The following is a 22,211-nucleotide window of genomic DNA, read 5'->3' as shown; positions in this document are numbered from 1 at the left end:
AAGCTACACAGAGAAACCCTGTCTCGAAAAACCAAAAAAAAAAAAAAAAAAAAAAAAAAAGATTGTGTGTCTCAGTGAGAGGCTTTTAAGAACACAGCAGAGCGCTTGTCTTTGCTTAGCTGCTGCTACATGGTTTACATTTTAATAAACAGACATGAGGTAAATGATTTTTATAGAATTCCTGATGCAAGAAATAGACACAGCTACAGTTCTTGCAGAACTGTCAAACTGCTTCCCACCCAAGGAAAAGATTATATCATGCATGCTCCTGTTTGAAAGTTTGGGAAACGTATTTCACCTGCCTTGGTTTCCCCATACTGCTCCTTGCGTAAGATGGCAACAGTGTAAGTTCTTAGCATGGACTTTCTGATTGGTGATCTTATAAAATAATCCAGATTTATCCCCTGTGCTCAATCTAAACAGAACCCGAGATGCACATCCTTGCAGCATGGTCTAAAAATATCTGTGGTGCCTGCATTGTCAATTTCCCCCTATTGTAACATTTCTTAATAAGCCTAGCAGCTGAGGATCCGTGTGAGTCTAACGGCTTGCAGCTTCCTTAGCGGGCCAACCAGGTAATGAACCATCTCCCCTTACTGCTAAAACGAGCAGAGCCATTAACAAAATATAACTCTTGTTATTCAAGGAAAAGAGTATCTCTAGTGGTGCATGATGGGTGGGAAGATGGCTTGAGCCCAGAAGTCTGAGACCAACCTGGGCAACATATTAAGACTTTATCTCAAAACAAAAGAAAACAAAACAAATGTGGGTGGAGGAGCTAAGGACAAATCCAATAATTAGCAGTAAAGACTTTCTGAGAACCAAACACTAAATGTTTTATGTATTTTATCATATTTAATAATATCTGACCTGCAGATGCTATGAAGGGAATTGTGGGTGTGGAAGTGAAATGAAAAAAGTCAATGGGTGTGTGTGAGTATGGTCAGAACACATATACATGTGTGAAAGTTTCATAACAAAACCCATTATTACATGTAATTAATATATACTCATTAAAATAAAATTTGAAAAGGGAATGCAATCAAATGCAAGTGTTTTGGACACTCTGAAAACTGTGGAAACGTGAATTACTGTTAGAAAACACAGCAAATACAGTTTTCTATAAATGTAGCCAATGTGATTTCCTCATCTTACAGACTTTTACCATATGTATGGTCTGCTCATGACACTTGGCTCATAGCTGTTGCATGTAATACCACCTTTCAAAGTCACTCTTCTAATAATTGGATGCCCCACCCCATTACTTCAGACCATCCCCTGTATAAATCCTGGATTCTCTAGAATCTTTTAGATTTAAAATATTTATTATGTTCTGTTGTGTGATTACATGTTCTGAACTTAGACTTGTACAATTATAATCACATCTTTTTTTTTTCTCTGAGACAGGGCTTCTCTATCTAGTTTTGGTGCCTGTCCTAGATCTCCCTCTGTAGACCAGGCTGGCCTTGAACTCACAGAGATCCCCCTGGCTCTGCCTCCAGAGTACTGGGACATCTTAAATGTCCAAATCCCTCATTGATCTCTGCACTTAGTAGGCTCACAATCAGGAGTTGCTTACTGGCTGGAGATGTTAGGAATGATGGTTTGTAGAGGGCCGACAGAGAAAACCGGAAGGCATCATCAGGGCCGAGAGGACCCTGCCTGACTCTGCAGGCCTACATGTCTCTCCTCATATGTGCCAGTTCAGACTATCATGTTCTTTTGTCCCTACCCTTCCACATAAGAAAACATGCCTTCACACCCCATCTAGAGTAGCAGATAGGGGCTGGGAAGCAGCCTAATGTAAATCCTCCCCAGATGCCTGACATTTGCACAAGGACCATGCTTTAAGCTGAGAATAATTGCTAGTGTGGCATCTGTAGGCTCCAGGGGGCACAGAAAAGACTTTCTTAGAGCTCTGGAAATCTAGTAGATACCTAGCACTGGTCTAGAAATGTATCTCTAACAAAGTACTTGTTTCTGTTCTCAGTGACTCTAACCTAAGCCTTGTCCTTTTGAACAAGCACCTCAAGCCCTCAAAGTGTTTGAAAAACTGAAAATACAGGATTTCTACACACACACACACACACACACACACACACACACACACACACACGAAAGGTAAAACTAAGTCAGCCTGTTCCTCTGTTTGTGCTTGTTCCCCTGAGTTTGTGGGCTCCTGCTGCCACCTACTGGACAGATGTGTCTTGCACGTTTAGCTTATTACTCGGAGAACACTACAATGACTACCTTCCCCAATCCCTCCCAGTGGTGGGGTGAGCCTTGCTTGAGAGCTTGGGGGTGGAATGCTGTCCAGCATGGTCGAGGCCCTGGGTTCTATCCTTAGCACAACAAAACAACAGCATTGGAATTTTGTTGTTTTAAATCTTTCTTTCTTTTTTAAATTGTATTTACCGTGAGGCTAGGGTTGTTCACAGCCTGTATGAGTAGATCAGAGGTGCATCTGTGTAGTTAGTTCTGTCCTTCTACCTTGTGGGTTCTGGGGATCCAACTTATGTCATCAAGTTTGATAGCAAGCACCTTTATCCACCAAGTCATCTCAAAGTTTAATTGTTTCTTCTAAAACACACACATCTGCAGAGATCCCACACTAGAGAAATCACACACACACACACACACACACACACACACACACACACACGCTGTAGTATGTCAGTAAATTCAGCAAGAATTGGCTGAGTAGCTAGTGGAAGGGAGGGAGGGAGGGAGGGAGTGCTGGGATATTAGCAGTTGCCAGGCTGATAAAAATGTCTACAGAAGACCAACATCCATAAGTGATTGATAAGGTTCCTTACAGATCTTAAAATTTATAACTAACAATCACATCTCTACTTTTTAATCTTCTCTTTACACATATTTAACATTTAAAACACACAATCACAACTACATAAAAACAAAAGGTTCATATAGCTCAGAAAGTTTTCTCAGCCTCTAAGGCAGGTCAATACGTTTCCTCTCACAGGTTAGTGAGAAGACAGAGACAGCTCTATGAAATGGTGGTACAGGAGGTAAGCCACAGGAGCATCAACAGGCACCATGGGGACTCAAATGAAAAGGCAATTCCAGTTCCTTCATTAGAGAAGGAGAGAAAGGCTGCACAGAGCCTGACAGTGAACTTACCACATAAGGAAGACACAAGCTGAAATGCAAGGCAAAGGCCTAGAGGCTGGAGGAAGGCTCTGGGAACTGCAGGGGCCAGCTCACTCTGGCTTAGCAGAGAAATGGACCTTCATACGTTAGGCTGAGTGTGTGAGACTTAAGGGCTAGCCAAGACTCAAGGTGTGTGTGTGTGTGTGTGTGTGTGTGTGTGTGTGTGTGTGTGTGTGTGTGTGTGTGTGTGAGAGAGAGAGAGAGAGAGAGAGAGAGAGAGAGAGAGAGAGAGAGAGAGAGAGAGAATGAGCTCATGCGTGTGTCCATGCACATGGCATTGAAGGAGGCCAGAAAAAGAGTGGGATTCCCCTGGAGCTGGAGTTACAGGCAGTTTGAACAGCCTGATGTGGGTGCTGGAAACCAAAGTTTCACACTCTGCAAGAGCAGTCAGTGCTCTTAGTCACTGAGCCATTTCTCCAGCCTCTTAAAAAGTATCAATTTTCCCCCCTGTGGAAAACTTTAGCTCAGAACTCAACACTATTTGCCAGAACTTCACATTTTTGCTGCTAGGACTATGGTTTAAGGTTGTTTTTTTGCTTGCTTTTTTGTAGACAGTGTCTTAGATAGCTCAGGCTGGCCTTGAACTCTTGATCCTCTTGCCTCCACCTACTGGGTACTAGGATTAACAGTGTGCACCACCACATCTGGCTTTGCTTGAGTATTTCAAAGAAAATCCCAAAACTCATTTCTCCTGCCCATGTTTCAGTATTACCTTTAACTGGTAAATGACTTAATTTTACTATATAATAATATACATGAACTTGCCATGTTAACCACACAGTTTAACAGTATTACTTACACTCACTGTGCTGTGTAAATGGACCACTATATATTTTCACAACTTTTCATCATCTCGACCAGAAACCATCCCTCTGCTCCTTGTGTCCTGGGAACCTCTAATCTACCCTCTGTTTTCATGGATCTGCTAGTCTAGGGTAATGGCAATGACTTTCCTGGTGAGGTGGACATGGTCAGGTGTGTCCAAGGTCTGAGAAACTGCTTTGAGACTGAAGGGATTGAATCAGGGCTCAAGGGCATCTGGGAGCTTGTGCTACGCCAGACCTCAGAATGTGCTGTTCTTGTGACCTCAACAAACCCACAGTTATTGCACAGCACTCACCTCACAACTAGTCACTTAGGCCAAGGAACCTAGGGTATGACATGGCACTGAAAACCAGGACTTAATGTCATGAAAGAGACACTGAACTCTACTGTAGACGTCCTGGATCAGAGACCACAAAAGAGTCTTAACATAGGAAGGACCTTACGTTAGTGAAGAGATTATTAACTCAAACTTGGATTTGAATCTAATGAATTTCTTTCAGTGCATGGGAAAATTCCTGTTGTGGGCATTTGGGTTAAGAATAAGGAATTAAGAACAGGAAGACACTGGCACAGGCCTGGGTAATTGCAGTGTTCAGGAGTTAGTTTTGTATCATTAATTCTGTGATTGAGTCATTGGATCAAACACCCTGCAAGGAAGGAGATGTTTAGATAGAGCGAGTGGCATGACAGCTTAGTCAACATTCATATAAATGACTTGGAAGAGAGTGCACGGGGAAACTGCCAAGTTTGCAGATGGCATTCAGCATTTCCAGGGATTAAAATGCCAAGCTGATTAGGGGTAAACTGAACGAAGATGTGCACGTGGGCAGAAAAGTGGCAGAGGAGTTTTAATGTGACTAAGTGTAAGAAAACACATTTGGGGGAAATAAACCTCAGAATGTTATTAACCATTGTTCAACCACAACCTGGTATAGAAGCCCAAATGGCAGAAAACTATTCCCTCAAGACAGTCCTGAGAGGTGTCACGGCAATAACACAAAGACTGAGAGAAATGAGAAGGAAAATGTCACCAGCAGCAAGGGTATAGGAAGTCCGCACAGAGGGCTGCCCCACTCCATGCTGTGCGAGCTGCAGTACTTAGTGATGCAGTGTGTTGTGTCTTGTAGTCCACACCAACAACACTATAAAGGTGGAAATGGTAAAGAGAAAAACAGAACCCAGTGCAGCAGCTCTGGTTTTAGGAAACTACAGTAGCAATCTTTCCTCAAACTGAGGGTCTGAGTGTGGAGGAGGGAAAAAGAGCACTGGATGCTAGATCATTCCCCACAACCTAAATTCACCCTCACAGTTAGTGCCTCCTATGGCAAAGCCACCCCAGTGTTACTGATTTTATAGGGAAACAAGTCTCAAATGAATTCACTGACTTGCTTAAAATTAGAAGTTAGTGGGTGTCACATGCTACCAAAGTCCAATGCTCTTTTGATGATCGTGTTTAGAGGTTGGACATCTCTGTCCAACAGGCTCTGCACTAGTCATTTTTGTATCCCCAATGCCTGTTCTACTGCTTGGCATAAAGCAGACACTCAGGAAATGTTTACAAGGCTATTGAATTGGCTGCAGCTCAATATCTGGATATTAATACCAGAGAGGGCAACCAGGCCCAAGCTGACAGAGTCCTGAGCTTAAAGACCATTGAGGGTACACACTTAGGCCTTTTCCCCCTGCGTTTATTAAATTCCTTCAAGTGCTCTTCAAAAGAGCTTCAAGCCTGAGCTGGCAGATGAGAGACCCCTTTAGAAAAACAGCAAGCCCAAAACTCTGAAAATAATGAATTTCCAAGTCAGCACCCAGTTGTGACTTCAGCTGCAAACAAATCAGTTTTTTCTGCAGATTTTCTAAAGACATCTATTTTGGGGAATAATTAAATGATGCAGTATTACAAGATAACAAGATTATCAAAATTAGGGGAAAAATTCTATAACTCAGGAGAACACGTGATGGGAAGATTGGATACATTTGTTTGTAATTATAGTGGAGCTACAGAACAGAATGCTTTGGAGTCATGGGACAGATTCTCTTTCCATGACTGGCTTATATAATTAAATCAGGCTGCTTTGATATTGAAGAAAAGTAGGCCCGTTATCAAGTTTGCTTTGGGAAAAGATCAGGCAAATATAATTTTCAAAAGATAGGGATGTATTTCATGTAAGATAAACAGGGCTGTTGGCATTGAGAAAGCTCCAGGTTTACCTCCTATGAAGGGTCACAAATAATGCCAACAGTCATTGCCACTGTCAGTCACATTTCTATCCTTCAACAGCAATCTAGACACAAATGCGCTCCACAATGACGCACAACCACTCCATTTCAAACTTGGGCCTGGCTAGGTGAATTAGGCAAAGGCACCCATTTCTATGGGTGCTTGCATACGACACACTTCTGTACTGGGGCACTTGGCTTGGAAAGCAGAGTGGGAGGCTATATTCCAGTCACCACTTGTACAGTGAAAAACCTGCATAAGCATACCTAACAGCCTCTGCCTACCATGCAGTTACTTACCTATCATTTCCCGGTTGCCACCACGGTGCCAGTCCTCTGCAAACTCATCATCCTTTAAGGTCCCTATCCCTTCTTCCTACAGTCATTTCTTTTTTCTTTGAAAGCCTAATATGAGAAGCTGGAGAGATGGCCCTGTGGCTGAGAACAGGCTGATCTTACAGAAAACCCAGGTTTGGTTCCCAACACCCACATGGCAGCTTGCAACCATCTGTAATTTCAGTTCCAGGTGATCCAACACCTTCTTCTGATCTCTTCTGGCACAGCATGCACATGATCCACAAACATTCTTTCAGGCCAAACATCCATATACATAAAATAAAAATAAATCTTATATTTAAAGAAAGCCTAGTATGAAACCCATCAACTTGTCATTTTAAGTAGACACAGACTAGTGTTATTAGCTAAATTTCCTCCTTCCCACTGTATCATAAACTTCATGGGGTATGAGCTCCTTGAAGATCTTACACTTCCTCTTGTTTAGCAACTCACCCTCACTCACTTCTACTTTACGTGAAGCACACCTGTGACAGATAATTTCATGTGTCAACTTGAGTAGGGCACTAGGTGCCCAGCTATTTGTTTAAACAATATTTCTTAGCATGTGAAAGTAGTTTGGGATCAGGTTAACATTTGAATCGGTAGACTAAGTACAGCACATTGCCTTCCCCAGTGTGGCCAGCATCATCTAAAGCATGAAGCGTCTCTCTCTGCTAGACTGTCCCCAAGCTGCTTCTAAACTCAGGTTGAAACTTATACTATTGGCTCACCTGGGTCTCCAGTTTGCTAACTGCAAATCTGAGAACTTCTTAGTCTTTATACCTGTGTAAGCCAATTCTGTTTCCTACCCTGAGTGTGTGTGTGTGTGTGTGTGTGTGAGAGAGAGAGAGAGAGAGAGAGAGAGAGAGAGAGAGAGAGAGAGAGAGAGGCAGAGAGAGACAGAGAGAGAGAGACAGAGAGAGACAGAGAGAGACAGAGACAGAGACAGAGACAAAGAATATTATAGCAAGGACCTTGCTGTTGTGTTAACTGCTGAATGTATCTCATGCCTAACTCAAACATATGCAAAACAGAAACATTTACAGAGAACATTTACTTCAACATATGACAGAGCCAAGCTCCATCTTAATTTTTTTTCTTTGTTTTGGTTTTTTTGGTGGGGTGGGGTTTGGCTCTTCGGAACACACCTGGGCCTCGTGTGTGCTAAGTTAGCACTCCACATGTGAGGGATATCCCCAGTCCTTAATGTGCTGTTCCCGGGACAAATCAACATAGCAGTTATAGAAGGGCTTGCATACTTTATTCTCATTATAACAAGAACACAATCTCCTCTCATCTTTTTAAGAGCAAATTTTGCTTAGGGGCTTTTGACTTATTATTTATGAGGAACAGGCCTGAAGAAAGGAACTGTCTGACTAGTTCAAGAGCAACAATAGATCTAAGTCTAATAGCACACACCTGTCATCCCAGCACTAGGAGGCAGAGGCCAGGAGACCACGAATCTGAAGACAGTGAAAACTAAACAGCAAGACTCTGTCTCAAAACAAACAAACAAAAAGGCAGGATGTTGCTCATCTTGCCCTGTGTAGATCCCCACCCCAGGGGGAAAATCTAACAGAAGCTGGCCATGTTCCTCTTCCAGCCCTAAATGCTACCTCTTTATGTGAGAATGCTAATTCTCCCCCAAAACCATCCACCAAAGTTGAACAGAGAACCTAGATGAAATAATAGGATGGGTAAACCGAGCCCTGACTCCTGTTCCAGTTCTTGTGAGATCAGGACCAGAAAAGGCTGAGCATCGCAGAGTGCATCGAGGCTGGTTCTTGGGCTGCTGAATCACCAGAGCATGATTCACAGAGTAAACTGCAAGCATCAAGGCGCTCTTCCCATGCTTCCCTCTCATTAGCAGAGGAGGCTCCAGCCTCCTTTCTCAGTCCAAGTGTAAGCTGCAGTGGATGGCACTGTCAGCCCACTCACTAGCATAGCTCAGCAAAAACATCCTCATATCTCAAGGCAAAAAACGCTTGGAGTTTCCAAATCCCAGTGCAGGTGGCACATTCCATTCCACAATTTTCCAGCTGGCTCCACTTCACGGGGAGATGCTGTTCACCAGAATAGGTCCTCACAACTGCTTCTGGCAGACTGGAATGAGACCTGGCACTGTCCTAGAAGACACATGCCATAGTTTGCCAGATGCACCTGAGTATAACAACAGGAAAAGGAGAACATGATCCGGGTGCCCTCTTCTCATTTTCATGGGCAGAGAAACTGAAGCTTAGAGGGGGAAATTGGCCAAGATCACCCCATGTGAATCCTGTGGGAATGCTGGTGTAACGGGAAGCTCATGCCAGCTATTGTTCTGGCTTTCCTCTGTGTCAATGTGTCCTTACTTCTAGCCACTACTAATGATCCGAAATAACCCTCACACTCAACAAGCCCTGAAGACTAGTTTTAAAAACCAACCCAATCCTGAAAACATAGTCCCTTTTAGTATCTGGATATATTTATTTGAAGAGGATTATTTAGTACTGTTATAGTAAAATATATTCTATAAACCCTCTAAATATGATAATTCACTGACTCACTCAACAAAGAACTGTTAGATTAGGCACCTATTATTGGCTTAATTGTATGCCAGGAAAGGAAAGGTCTCACCTACCTCTAACATAAAGAATAAAAATGAACTGATGTTAACAGAAGCACAGAAGATTACCTACCCAGAACACATGCACTAGAGTATATTAAGCACAATAAAATTAATAATGGATAGTATTTATTATGCAATTAGCACTGGTTTCAATGTTAAGCTCTTTATTCACCTCACTCAATTTTCCTGTGAGAACTGATGGGAAGAGAGCACCACCTTACAACTTACTGTTTCGAAATTCTTCCAATATATGACATTACTTAAAAAGAAAAACTTTTAGCCAGGTGTAGTGGCATACACCATCTCTGTTAGTTCAAGGCAGGCTTGGTCTATGTAGTGACTGTGTCAAAAATAAATAAAACCAACAATAACATCAACAACTAGAACTTTTAAAGGGTATCCATTAAAAAGTCTCAGAACTTACTAGTAATTTTCTAAAATATTCATGTTTATGCATATTTTGCATTTATTTGCTATTTTAGATTAAATAATTGAGCATAACAACTCCTATTAATAGTTGGACACCTATTACTAAGGAAACATGACTGCTGAAATAGTCCATAGCTTTAAAAAGGTTACTTACACACGCCAGTAGAGACAGTCAACACCTTTAGATATGCTCTGATGCCTTTCTGACTAACAGGCCACTCTAAAAGCTGCGAATCCTTTTTTCTCTTACAGTGGCTTTCAGTGAAAAAATATCCCAGACTTTAACTTTTCACTAGTGTATATTAATTGAACAAAGCATAGATTCACTATGGCATTTTCACACTTGTATATTCCTCTATGTATATACACCATAATTTCTTTATCCATTGATGGGCATCTGGGCTAATTTGATTATTGTGAATGGTATGCCACTATGGTGTTTTCAATGAAAATGGCGCCTATAGGCTGACAGGGAGAGGCATTATTAGGAGATGTGGCCTTGTTGGAGGAAGTGTGTCACTGGGGGTGGGCTTGGAGGTTTCAAGTGCTCAAGCCAGGTCCAGTGTCTCTCTCTCTCTCTCTTCCTGCTGCCTGCTGATCTGAATGTAGAACCCTCAGCTACCTCTCCAGCACCATATCTGCCTGTTCATCCCCATGCTCCCACCATGATGATAATGGACTAAATCTCTGAACTTGTAAGCCAGCCCCAGTTAAATGTTTTCCTTTCTGAGTTGCCATGGTCATAGTGTCTCTTCACAGCAATAGAAAGTCTAAGACTGTCACCAACGTGGATACACAGGTATCTCTATTATATGACTTAGATTCCTTCAAGCATACTCAGGAAGGATATAGCTGGATCATATAATAGCTGTTTTAGTTGTCCTACCTAGTGACTTTCACAGTGGCTGATTCACATTACTACCAAGAGTGTACAGAGAGTTCTGCCCTCTCCTTCCTTGACCCTCACCAAATCCTCACCAGCATATGTTGTTGTTTAATTTTTTTTCCCTTTATTTTTAAGGCAGGGTCTCACTTTGTATCTCAGGCTGGTCTCAAGCCCTCAATCTTCCTACCTTGACCACTGGGGTTCTGAGATTGTAGTTGTGTGCCACCACACCTGGTTTTAAGATCTCTCCTTTGCCAGGCTTATAAACAACTCTCAAACTCTTGAAATTAAACCTTTCACTTTCTTTATAGCTCAGGCATACATACATATGTATACTTTCCTTTTCTAAAAAGAAAGAGCCTCACTAATAGCCTCAAATGGACTGGTGCTCACTATATATACTAGGCTAGACTAGTACCTGTGATCCTTCTGCCTCTGCCTTGGGTACTAGGATTACAGATATATCTCACAATGCCCAGCTGTATAAATACTTTACATTTTTCTTTATTTTATCAATCTTATCAGGTAGATATCTCAAACCCATTATGTTCATTGGGGGAGCCACTGCTTAATAGATAAATAGATTCAGTTTCCAAAATGAAAATAGATCAATATGTGATACGGAAAAGGCATCTTAGTGGCATTGGTAAAGTGCTGCAATATGAAAGTGTAATTCTCAGAGTTCTGATAAGCAGGTGTGGCTATGGTTTCGTGCAGGATATGCATGCGGCAGAGATGTAGCAGGGTAGTGGGACAAGTGAGTAGGCCATTTGGGAACAGCAAACAGGCCCCTTGGAGACTTCATTTCTTGAGGTTATGCTACTGTTGTCCTCTCAAACAGCCCTGATACGGTGCAGTTCTCCAGTCTAAGCCTGAAGCCTCCTCTTCAGAAATGCTAGGCCAAGTTCTCAGACCATAATTAGAATCTAACGAAACTCTCCTGGATGGTTGGGATAGACTTGAATAGGCAGAAAGTATTAGAAGATGGATAAACTTGAGTTCTTATTCAGTGTAGCTTCCCCTGAGCAAATGATCACATAGGGAAATATGGCCTTAGAGAAATGCAAATGTGTTGACTTCTTTGAAGTCCTGAATTATAACCAGGGTCGGCAGAAGTTGTTGAAATTTATGAGACCATTTTATAGCATGCATTAAGGTGGGAGGAGTAAAAACTAACTAATTAGTATAGAATTTTCAACCAGGTACAGTTTCCTTCAAATTTAAGTCCATTACTTGTCAAAATCAAGTAAGTTTTCAAGCATACAGAAATATGTAAAGAATGACGGAATACATACCTGTTTATTTACCACCCAGCTTTGTTAATCTTACTATTTTTCTTTATTTTCTTTTCAGATTTTTATAAAAGAAATAACACCATTAAAATCCACTGTTGAGATTTCTTGAATAGGAGATAACAATTCTGAGTTAATGCTGGTCATTTCTCTATATGTATTATATAATTTTACTGTATGTATCTGACCTACAAACTGTATATTATACTTACTTGCTTATTAGGGAACTTTGTATAAGTGGTATTTATTATTCTGTATCAACCTTTCCCACCCAGTGTTACATTTTCTGACATGTATTCACAGTATTACCTAAAGCCCTGATTCATTTCTTTTTAATGTTTTAAACATATTCTAATCTATTTTCCCAATGGTGGATATTGAGGCTCCTCGGCTTGTTTTGATAAGCAATGCTGAGTTCATCTTTCTCAGCTTTTCTTTTCATAATGGTTTAGTAATTACACCATTTTATTTCTATTTTCTTTGTGCTGACCCTTTAGTTCTGATACATGCATGCCTTGCTTACCTAGGTGTCTTTAAGCAGCAGTTCTCCTTTCCTCTCTAATCTTAGAATACTTTAAGATTTGTCACAGGATGGTGGTGACACACACCTTTAATCTCAGCACTTGGGAGGCAGAGGCAGGCAGATCTCTGTGAGTTCGGGGCCAGCCTGGTCTACCGAGGGAGTTCCAGGACAGGCAGGGCTGCACAGAGAAACCCTGACTCGGGAAAAAAACAAAGGATTTGTTGCCTCTCTTCTCTCCTTCTCTCTCTGTCACATACTATTATTGATTGATATTTTAATCTGATTTTGTTTTTATACTCACCGAATTCACTGTTTTTGTTGCTTCATATAGTCAAGATTTTTCTGAGTTTTGTTTTTGTTTTAGATCTACATATATTTATCAATTTCTTTGTTAACTATTGCTTTTTTCGTGCTATTATTTCCTTTTGGATTTACTTCCTGATGATAATTGTTTTTATATATTAATTTCAGGAATTATCTATGAAATGTCAGCATGACATCCTCACCTGTCTCTATTATATTCTCATTCTTGAGTGAAGTTAACTGAGCCAGAGTGGAAGTTCTAGACTGACTCATTTTTTTCTCTCAATATTTTGACCTTGCACCATAGTCTAATTGTGATTCTTCATCAGTGTTTTTTTTCTGTCTTTGGATACTCTTAAGACATATGTTTGTATTGATATTCTGTGGTTTAATGTGACATGTGTAAAAAATGTGGCCTTGTTGAATCCTTGAAACCAGATGTACATTGATTCTGAATACTGTCTCTTTCCTTCCTTCTAGAATTATGATTAGACATACACTGAGAATCCTCATTCCACCTTAATCTTGATTTCCTATTTTTCTCTTCATTTTGTCATAATTTCAGCTTTACCTTCTTGTTCACCAATTCTGTCTTCACTAGACTTCACTCTTTTAAGAGTTGGGGATATAGGTCAGTGATAGGTACTGGCCTAACATTGACAAGGTCCTAGACTCAGTCCACAAAGCAGCAACATCACAACAAAAGGAAAAAGCAAGCAGAAAAAAGTAAGTTGTTGTTAAAGCAGCCACCACAATTTTGTTTTTCTTTTCATGTGTATATGTATAGTGTGTATGTGTATATAGACACTAGGGCATGTCTATACATAGGCACACAATGAAGCATGTGGAGGCTTCAGGCTGACTTTGGGAGTCTTCCTTGACTGCTTCTCTATCTCATTCACTGAGGCATGGTCTCTCAGTCATTCCCTGAACTTGCCTTGCCTATATGGCTTTTCTCGATAGCCAGCTTGCTCTAGGGATCCCACCTCTACCTTATGAGGCTGGAATTACAAGTAAGCTGCCATGTGCACTCCACATTTACATGGGTTCTGGGGATCCAAACTTTCTGCTAAGCTATCACTGTCTGGGCATAATTTTTTAAGTTAAAAAATATTGGACTTGTGGGACCTCAAATCACCCAGGCTGTATAAACACAAGTGAGAACGGACTTGTGCTTATGAATTCTTAAAGGGAGAATTTTTTCTATGAAGAGCATGAGCTGATACAGACAAGTTTCTTATATATATATATGTACAAATGTGAGTATAATTTTTCTAGCCACCATTTTATTAAAGGTCTCAGTTTTTCCAAAGACTTGGTTCCCAAGACTCCTGCCTTGTGACAACCCAAGTCACTATCTCCTGTGTCTTGTATAAGTATTAAAAGCTAAACCCTGAGGTTACTAAAGTAGAATATCCTCTCCTAATCTTTCTACTCAGTCTGCCCTCATTTTCAGCCCCTGGATATGCTCTCACTTTCTTGCAAACTCATTCGTGGATTTCAAAGAACATTATTTTTTATTCAGAGTTGTTAGAATTCAGTGGTAGGGGATTTTCAGGTTACTGAGTTTAAATGATTGCCAGCAATAGAAGAATTTCTGAACCACAGATAGGAAGATTAATTCAAGAAGCATTTATTGGTTGGTCACTTGCTGTGATGATAAAATTTTATGTGTCAATTTGTCTAGGCTATGGTTCCCAATGACTTCATTAAACTTTGGATGTTGCTGTGAAGGTATTTTGTAGATATGATGAGCATCTACAATCAACTGACATTAAGTAGAGGAGTTAACTGGGAAACATGGATAAAGATTAGTTAATTAGTTGAAGGTATTACTGAAAAAAATCAGGTTCCCCAGGAAAGGGAGACTTCTACTGTACATCTGTAACAGAAACCCCCACCTGAATTCCCAGACTGTTGGTCTACCCAACAGATTTCAGACTTTTCTGCAATATAGTTTTGAGCTTCTAGTCTGCAGCCTTCACAGGAGTTGGATTTGTCAGTCCCTGCAACCAAGAGAGTTTGTCTGTCTGTCTGTCTGTCCGTCCATCCATTCTATTGTGTCTGTCTGTCTGCCCATCCATCCATCCATCCATCCATCCATCCATCCTATTGTGTCTGTCTGTCTGTCTGGGGAACCCTAATGCACTTACTATGAACAACTCCTTAAGGGGAACAAATAGATTATTATCTTCCACATCTCTATGCTCACATGGGTTTTAATCGACCAGGAGACAAATAACTATTAAAATGTATAGTATAATTCAAAACATAGTAGTACAAACTATTCATTCATCTCATATATTTATTAAGCACTTGCTATGAGTAAGATGTTTCTGGATGGTAAACAGAAAGACAAGGCACAGGCTGAATCTGTAGTAACAGATAAAATACAGGGTGTGCATAGGATCATGAGAGGACTCTAACCATGCTTGAGTAAGGGAGGACAATTTCAGGAGTGATGCCTAAGCCCCTCCTAATTTTAAATAGGATTGAGCCAGACAAAAGGAAAGGAAAAGAGTAGAGCATGACATTCTGGGCCAGCAGCCTAGAAATACGAACCAAGGGGATATGAACAGATGCTGTGCATAAAGTACAGGGAGGGAGACAAAGGAAGACGAAGGCTACAAAGTAAACCAAGCAACAGAAGGAGATTGCATAAGACTGGAAATGGAGATCTTCTGAAAGAAGTGGAGTAGAAGCATGATCCGGAAAGATGTGGATGGTTTTAATAGCAAGAACGAGGAGGAAAGGGCAGAGAACAGAGTGCCGGGAGATGCACTGGGCACAGGACTTAAGACACCAGGGCTAAAAACAATGAGGCCACAGAGAGCTCTGAATGACTGAGGAGTCTCAGAACAGAGGCTGGAATCCACTCCCTCAGGGAGTGGCTAGGGGCCTACGACAAACAGAAGGCAATGAGGAAATTGTGGTTATAAACACCTACCACCTCCAAGGGCTTGGAAGGTCCCCATAACACACCTGGCCATGGCATTCAGCTTGTTCTGAAAGACACAGCCAGACTGGCCGAGGGACAGGAAACATCTGTGCCACCTTGACCTGCCTGAATCCGCTCTCTCCGTATCCTTCTTGGCACCACAAACACTGGGAGCAGAACAAAGGCTGAGGCAAGCCCCAGCCTGGGTCCCAGAGAAAAACAATAACAAGAGGGGGCCAACCTGATCTTCTACAAGGGAAGGAGAGGTAGACCCTGTCAGATTTCATCAGGGGGAGTACAATAAAAGACTCATTGTTCCCGCTTCCTCCCCTTGGGAAATGAAGCTCCAAGCAGTAAATTGTGGTTAGGAAAGCAGTGACCTGGAAAGGAAACCCGGGTTCTGGTCCAGATCCTGCTGCTGAGCATGGTGCTTGCACTGGGCACACGGTGTCACTTCTCTAGGCCTGTTTTCCCATTTGTTCTGAGAAGGAGCTAACAAGACTTGTGGCTCTCAAACCATGTTCTGTGGTGCCCTGGAGTATTTCTAACTTGTTTCAACCAGAGCAGTCCCATTTTTATGTACAGGGGTGTATCTCTGAGGGAACAACAACAACTTTGTTTTAAAATGTGAAACCTCCTGGGCTTTGCAGCATCAGTCATGGGTGACCATGATGAGGTCAACAGACCTGACTACACAGGAGCTCAGACAGAGCAGAGGCAGGCATGAGGTAAGAAGAGAAGCAACTCACTTGGACAAAACACCAGACAGCACAAATTAGGCAGCCGAGTAGCCAAGCCTCCAAAAGGATCCCACAGGCTTTTCAGACGCGAGTCGATGTAGTCAGACAATCTGAATGGTGACTACAGAAAGGGTTGCTGGGAAAAAGAAGAGCTGTGGAATCGGTTTAAAATCCTGCCCATACTTTTTCTTTCCCCCCACTGAAAATAATGAAAACAAAAAATAAGGAAAGTTGCCTAATTGCACCATCAGAGACAAAGTAGAGATGGGCAAACAGAGCCAGGGAGGGCTTCAAAAATAATTTATTCGTTCAATTGTTAAAGCTTACTAAGTCACAGCTCGAGGTCAGACCCCAGCCTAAGAGGTTGCAGAAGTGAGGACACTCCCACCCCTGTCCTTCCGGAACACGAGTAGGAAACAGACTGGTCCACAAGTAAGGTGCCATAGGAGTCCAGTTCCGGAGAGCTTACAGAGAAGGAAAGGCACTCAGGGAACAGCTGCCGATTTCAAACAGCCGGGCGAGAAGAGAAGCCACGCACACAGGCATAGACCAAACCACAGGGAAGCAAAGACTGTCTCTAGGGCAGAAAGATGGGCACAAGCAAGCCCACTGCAGGGCAATAATGAGGGCAGGAATAAAGGTTAGAAAGAGAACCGGAGAGAGGCAATGGAGGCTGTGGAAGGCCCCTCTTTCCAACACAACAGTCCTCAGCCACGGCGGCTGCTTAGCATGGGCTATGAGGAATACACGTGCCCAGCTCTGGAGAATTGGCATGAAAAAGGAATGTAAGACATTTCATTAGGAACCTGTATTAGCCTGATGTGGTGGCTGTGTTATTGACTTGTCTTGTTGCTGTGACAAAACGCCTGAGGAAAGCCATGTAAACAAGGAAGGGTTTGTTTTGGCTCACAGTTAGGGCCAGTCCATCATGGCAGGAGGAGCATCACAATGCAGCCACAGATGAATGCTATGCTCCCTCTCCTTTTTATTTAGTCCTGACCTCCAGCCCACATTTAGGGTGGGTCTTCCCACCTCAATCAAACTCATCTAGATATCCTTCACAGACTTGCTTAGAAGTTTGTTTCCATAGTGATCCTAAAACCTGCCAAGTTGATAACCATCCCCAAAGCAGAAGCCTGCAACCCTACTACTCAAGAGACTGAAGCAGGAGGATTGTGAATTTGAGCCCAGTTTGGGGTATAAAAAAGCTTTACAGCTGGGCGGTGGTGGTGGTGGTGGTGGTGGTGGTGGTGGTGGTGGTGGTGGTGGTGGTGCATGCCTTTAATCCCAGCACTCAGGAGGCAGAGCCAGGCAGATCTCTGTGAGGTGGAGACCAGCCTGGTCTACAGAACAAGATCCAGGATAAGTACCAAAACTACACAGAGAAACCCCGTCCTGAAAAACCAAAAAGAAAAAGTTTTACATTAATTAAATATTAAGAAATACTTTGAAGAGGCAACCACGGAGTCTGCATGGGTCGGCACCAGACCCCCTGCATACACACTGTGGTTCTTTAGCTTAGCCTGCTCATGGAATCTTTTCCTCCTTCTGGGTTGCCTCATCAGCCTTGATGTAAGGGTTTGTGCCTAGTCTTATTGTATCTTGTTATGCCGAGTTCAGTTGATATCACTGGGAAGCCTGCTCTTTTCTGAAGGGAAACTGAGGAGCAGTGGGTCTGGGGGAGAGGAGAGGAGAGAGGTCATGAGGAGGGGAGAGAGGGGAGGTGATGGTTGGGATGCATTATATGAAAGAAGAACAAATAAAACTTTGAACATAATGTGTTAAATACAATATAGTATTAATTTTGCCTGGTTTTCTTTTTATTTTTATTGTGGCTACTAGAAATTTTTAAATTTTATGTTTGCAATTTGTATTATATTTTATTAGAGGATGCCTCATTACATCTTTGCCAACCCCAACAAATAAAACAGTATATGAAATATGAATCCACAAATTGTATGTGGTAGCACATGCCTGTAATCCTAGAACTCCAGCAGTCAATGCAAAAGGATTGTGAATTTGTGGCCAGCTTGGGCTACTTAGCTAACCCTGCCAATAAATAAACAAATAGAAAGCCCCTATCTTCCTCACATTCTGCAAAAATACAGTTACGGAGCAACAATATGTCCATTATATTGCTAACAGTCTATAGGAAGCAAGGCTGGTAACAGAGAAATAAAAGGCAAGAGAAATCTGTTATTCTGTGCCTGAACAACAAGCAGCTGTTGATCACAAGCATGGGGACATTCCACGGGTGGTTCACCTCTCTGAATCTGCTTCTGCACGTGAAAACGGGACACTGCTACTTCCCATCTGTTTGTATTTTAATTTGTGTTTTCCAAAGCTCCTCAGATAGTCTCTCACTTGAACTTAGGGTTTTAGGCAGCTTTCTTTCTTTCTTTTCTTTCTTTCTTTTCTTTCCTTCTTTCCTTCTTTCTTTCTCTCTCTCTCTCTCTCTCTCTCTCTCTCTCTCTCTCTCTCTCTCCCTTCCTTTCTTCCTTCCTTCCTTTCTTTCTTTTTTTGTAAGTGAACTAAAGAAAAATAGATTCATTCACAAATGAGCCTCTGAATTTGATTCTCTAAGTGCAGGTCCACTGCTCTTACCTCACTTCATGCTACCTGTCCTGAACAAGTATCACTTGTTTGGAGCCTAGTCTTGCTGTTTATTTTGCTCCTGCTGCATCTAATCCATCTCTCTAGCCAGACCAAGTTCTGCGAGTACACTACACACCATGTTCACCTCTGTGGCCACCATGCTAAACGTTGTCAAAACTCGGAATCAAGACTGTAGCACAGGAGGGCACAGTAAGAAGGTGCAGGCATTGCGATTTCCAACTCATTTCAGATGAACTGGAAACGCTGCTGCAAACCTCAAGGTAGGATGGGCAAAAGACAGAAAATACGGTCACAGGAGAGAAGCCCTGGAGTCTGACAATTTGCAGTGCAGCCTCTAGGCAAATGTTTTAACGGGTTACATAACAGACTCTGGAATTGAACTCCTGTCTGCCGGACTTTTCTTGGATCCATTTCCAGATGCTATTAAGGATGGTGGGCTGGTACAAAGTGCTCTGCCTCCTTGGGTCTTTCTAAACAATGAGTGACACAGTCTTATATGAGCCCAAATCCAGAGGGAGGTAATGAGTCATCTCCATGAAGACTTTAAGAACAGACTTAAAAAAGAGACTTCTTTTCCTAATGATTGTCTCTGGTGCAATCTGAAGGAACAAATCTACTTGCTCAGTGTCTAACCCAAGGCACCTGGCAAAGCTGTCACTCAGTAAGCACATGCTAACTGACTCTGAAGCCCTCACTGGGGGAAACTGACTGGTAAGTTTTCTCTAGGAAGAACTGGGTCCAATGGCCTTACAGTTAAGCTGTTGTGAGTAGGAAGAAATCACAGTGATGGCGCCACTCAAGTGAGTCTCTTACATATCTACAACAGTGGAGAAAGACTGGTTTTATATACGTTCCACCCAGTGTGTCTACAGAAAATTCCTGGGTAACATGGACACTGAAATGCCCTTTGCTGAGCCCCAAGGTTAAATTCCAGTCAAGAATGCTCTAGAACCTAGCCTACAGCAACATGTGCAATCAACCAACGGGAACCCTCTCATGACTATGGAGGATGATAACTACTAAAAGCCTCTTCCCTTCCTTCCCAACCAAACATGTAGAGCTCGCTCTGGGCTCCAATGTCCTCTGAGACTAGAAAATAGTGGAAGAATGGTAGCTATGGACACCACATCTGAGACAGCGGCTCTTCCACTTCCAAAGAACTGGATCTCTGGGGGAAAGTCCATTTGCCACCAGATATCCGCCATTCACCAAACCAGGAGAGGCCACAGTCACCGTTCCTTCAGATGTTCTCCTGCCTTCCCTCTCTCTGTGCATGCGTCTCCACCTCTCTCTCTCTCTCTCTCTCTCTCTCTCTCTCTCTCCCTCTCTTCCTCTCTCCATCTCTCCCTCCCCCTCCCTTTGTCATGAATTTGGCTTCATTGATGTTGGAAGTAAACAAGCACAGAACATGAAGGCCCACAGACAACCTTGGGTTTGAGACAGGGTCTTTAAGTGGTCTGGAACTTGGCACACTGGCCAGGCTAGGTGGTTGGCAGACTTGCAGGGATCCACCTGCACGTGTCTTCCACTTCCCCAGTGCTGGAATTAGAAGTGTGTGCCACCACACCTCTTACCTGGGCTCTTGGGATCTGAGCTCAGTCCATGCTTGCAAAGCAAGTGTTTGCAAGCTGAGCCCTCTCCCATCTTGTTACCTTTCTCCCTTCCCTCTCCCAACTCTTCCTGTCCTCTCCCAACCTTTCTCTGATCATGCTCTCCCCTTTTATTCGCAGTCTGAAACTCAGGAACATCACAAAAAACCACTAGTTTTAAGTTCAGAAATTTCATTAAGAAAGAGTTTTCATTTCTTTTTCTGAGGAGTTCAACAACATCCACAATTTTTACTGTCTGGAGGCTGTGAGTCCATTATTGCCAGTCTTTGATTTATCTAGGTCATTTCTCTCAAAAGAGCTGATATATAGCCCTATGAATCAGCTAACAGGCTCAATCTCTTTTGTGGCTATCATTAACCCTCTGATCCTGATTCAGTGACTCATTCAGGGTACTAACTCTCTCTGCTGAGAAATACCTTGTTAAATAAGCAGTCATCTAAAAGTAAAGTAAAAACCTGAATTCAAAGAATTCTTTTAAAAGTTATTGAATGCCTCTCATACAGTTACCAATATTGTACTCCAGGAGATGGGTATAGAGCTGGGCAAACCTCTGCTCTTTGGAGGACAACAATGACATAACACCCATAAAAAGTTCATAGAATGCCTCCTACATGCTGTTGACTGTGTTGGGGGCTAGGGGAAGACAACACTCCCAAAGTATAATCTCTTAGCCTGATATAAAATTAGAGAGGAAAAAAAAACAAAGACTTCCAGCGAGGACTCTAGGGACTAAGGTGGTGATATAAATACTAAATATATATATAAAACTATGTCCTTTATACACATTTCCCAGGAATTTGTTTTTTAACAAAGATGTTAGAACAGGTTACCAAAAATAGATAGATAATAGATAGATAGATAGATAGATAGATAGATAGATAGATAGATAGATAGACAGATAGATAGACAGATAGACAGATAGATAGACAGATAAATGAAGTATACAGCATGAATAAAAGGTTAAGGGGACACCTGAAACCTAGAATGTTTCATCTGCCATGTGGCTCAAAAATTCATATTATTAACATTCAATTTTCTTGGTGCTTGTTGTAGATAAAGCAGAAAACCGTCCACAGCTGTGAAGGTTGAAACAGTTCTCATGTTTCCACTGAAAACATATGCACTCTTGTCTAAGAAAGGTCAATTTTACTTCCGGGATTAGATTCAGAAGCATGTCACTGTCCATGCAGCAGAGTTGGAGTGGGGATATATAGTTGTTGGGGGTTTTTCCCACAATTATCCTAAAGAATTGGTTTTGAGGGGACTGGAGAGATGACTTAGAAGTTAAGAGCACTGGGGCTGGAGAGATGGCTCAGCCGTTAAAGGCTAGGCTCACAACCAAAAACAGAAGTTAAGAGCACTGACTGTTCTTCCAGATAAACCAGGTTTGATTCCCAGCACCCAGACTGGGTCTCACAACTGTCTGTAACTCATGCATGTGGTACACTAATACATATGCAGACAAACACATCAATACATAGACAAAAAAATGAGTGGAAAAAAAGAATTTGGTCTTGAAGGTCAACTGTCTGATAAACTGGATTAAAGTACTCCAGGTCCAAATTCTACCATTGATCATCAGTTTCACCTTGTACCAATCACTGTGACATTTCTTCTAGAATGTAGCTCTCCTGTCTCTCAATTGAGTTTTCTTTCTGTAAAAATGCCTTCATTGCGATTAAAATTAGATCATTCTTTGGAATGAAAAACAAGA

At 42.0% G+C, this 22,211-nt stretch overlaps 1 protein-coding gene across 2 annotated transcripts in view; it reads right to left on the bottom strand.

Annotated features, from left to right (window-relative positions):
* Syn2 (synapsin II) overlaps positions 1–22,211 on the bottom strand; it is a 146,818-nt gene that overhangs the window by 52,525 nt on the left and 72,082 nt on the right. The window lies entirely within an intron of this gene.

The sequence above is a fragment of the Peromyscus maniculatus genome, chromosome 3 (assembly GCF_049852395.1).
Source record: "Peromyscus maniculatus bairdii isolate BWxNUB_F1_BW_parent chromosome 3, HU_Pman_BW_mat_3.1, whole genome shotgun sequence".
In the NCBI taxonomy this organism is placed as follows: domain Eukaryota; kingdom Metazoa; phylum Chordata; class Mammalia; order Rodentia; family Cricetidae; genus Peromyscus; species Peromyscus maniculatus.
The sequence above is the reverse complement of the archived record's forward strand: the minus strand, read 5'-3'. Positions and strand labels throughout refer to the sequence as shown.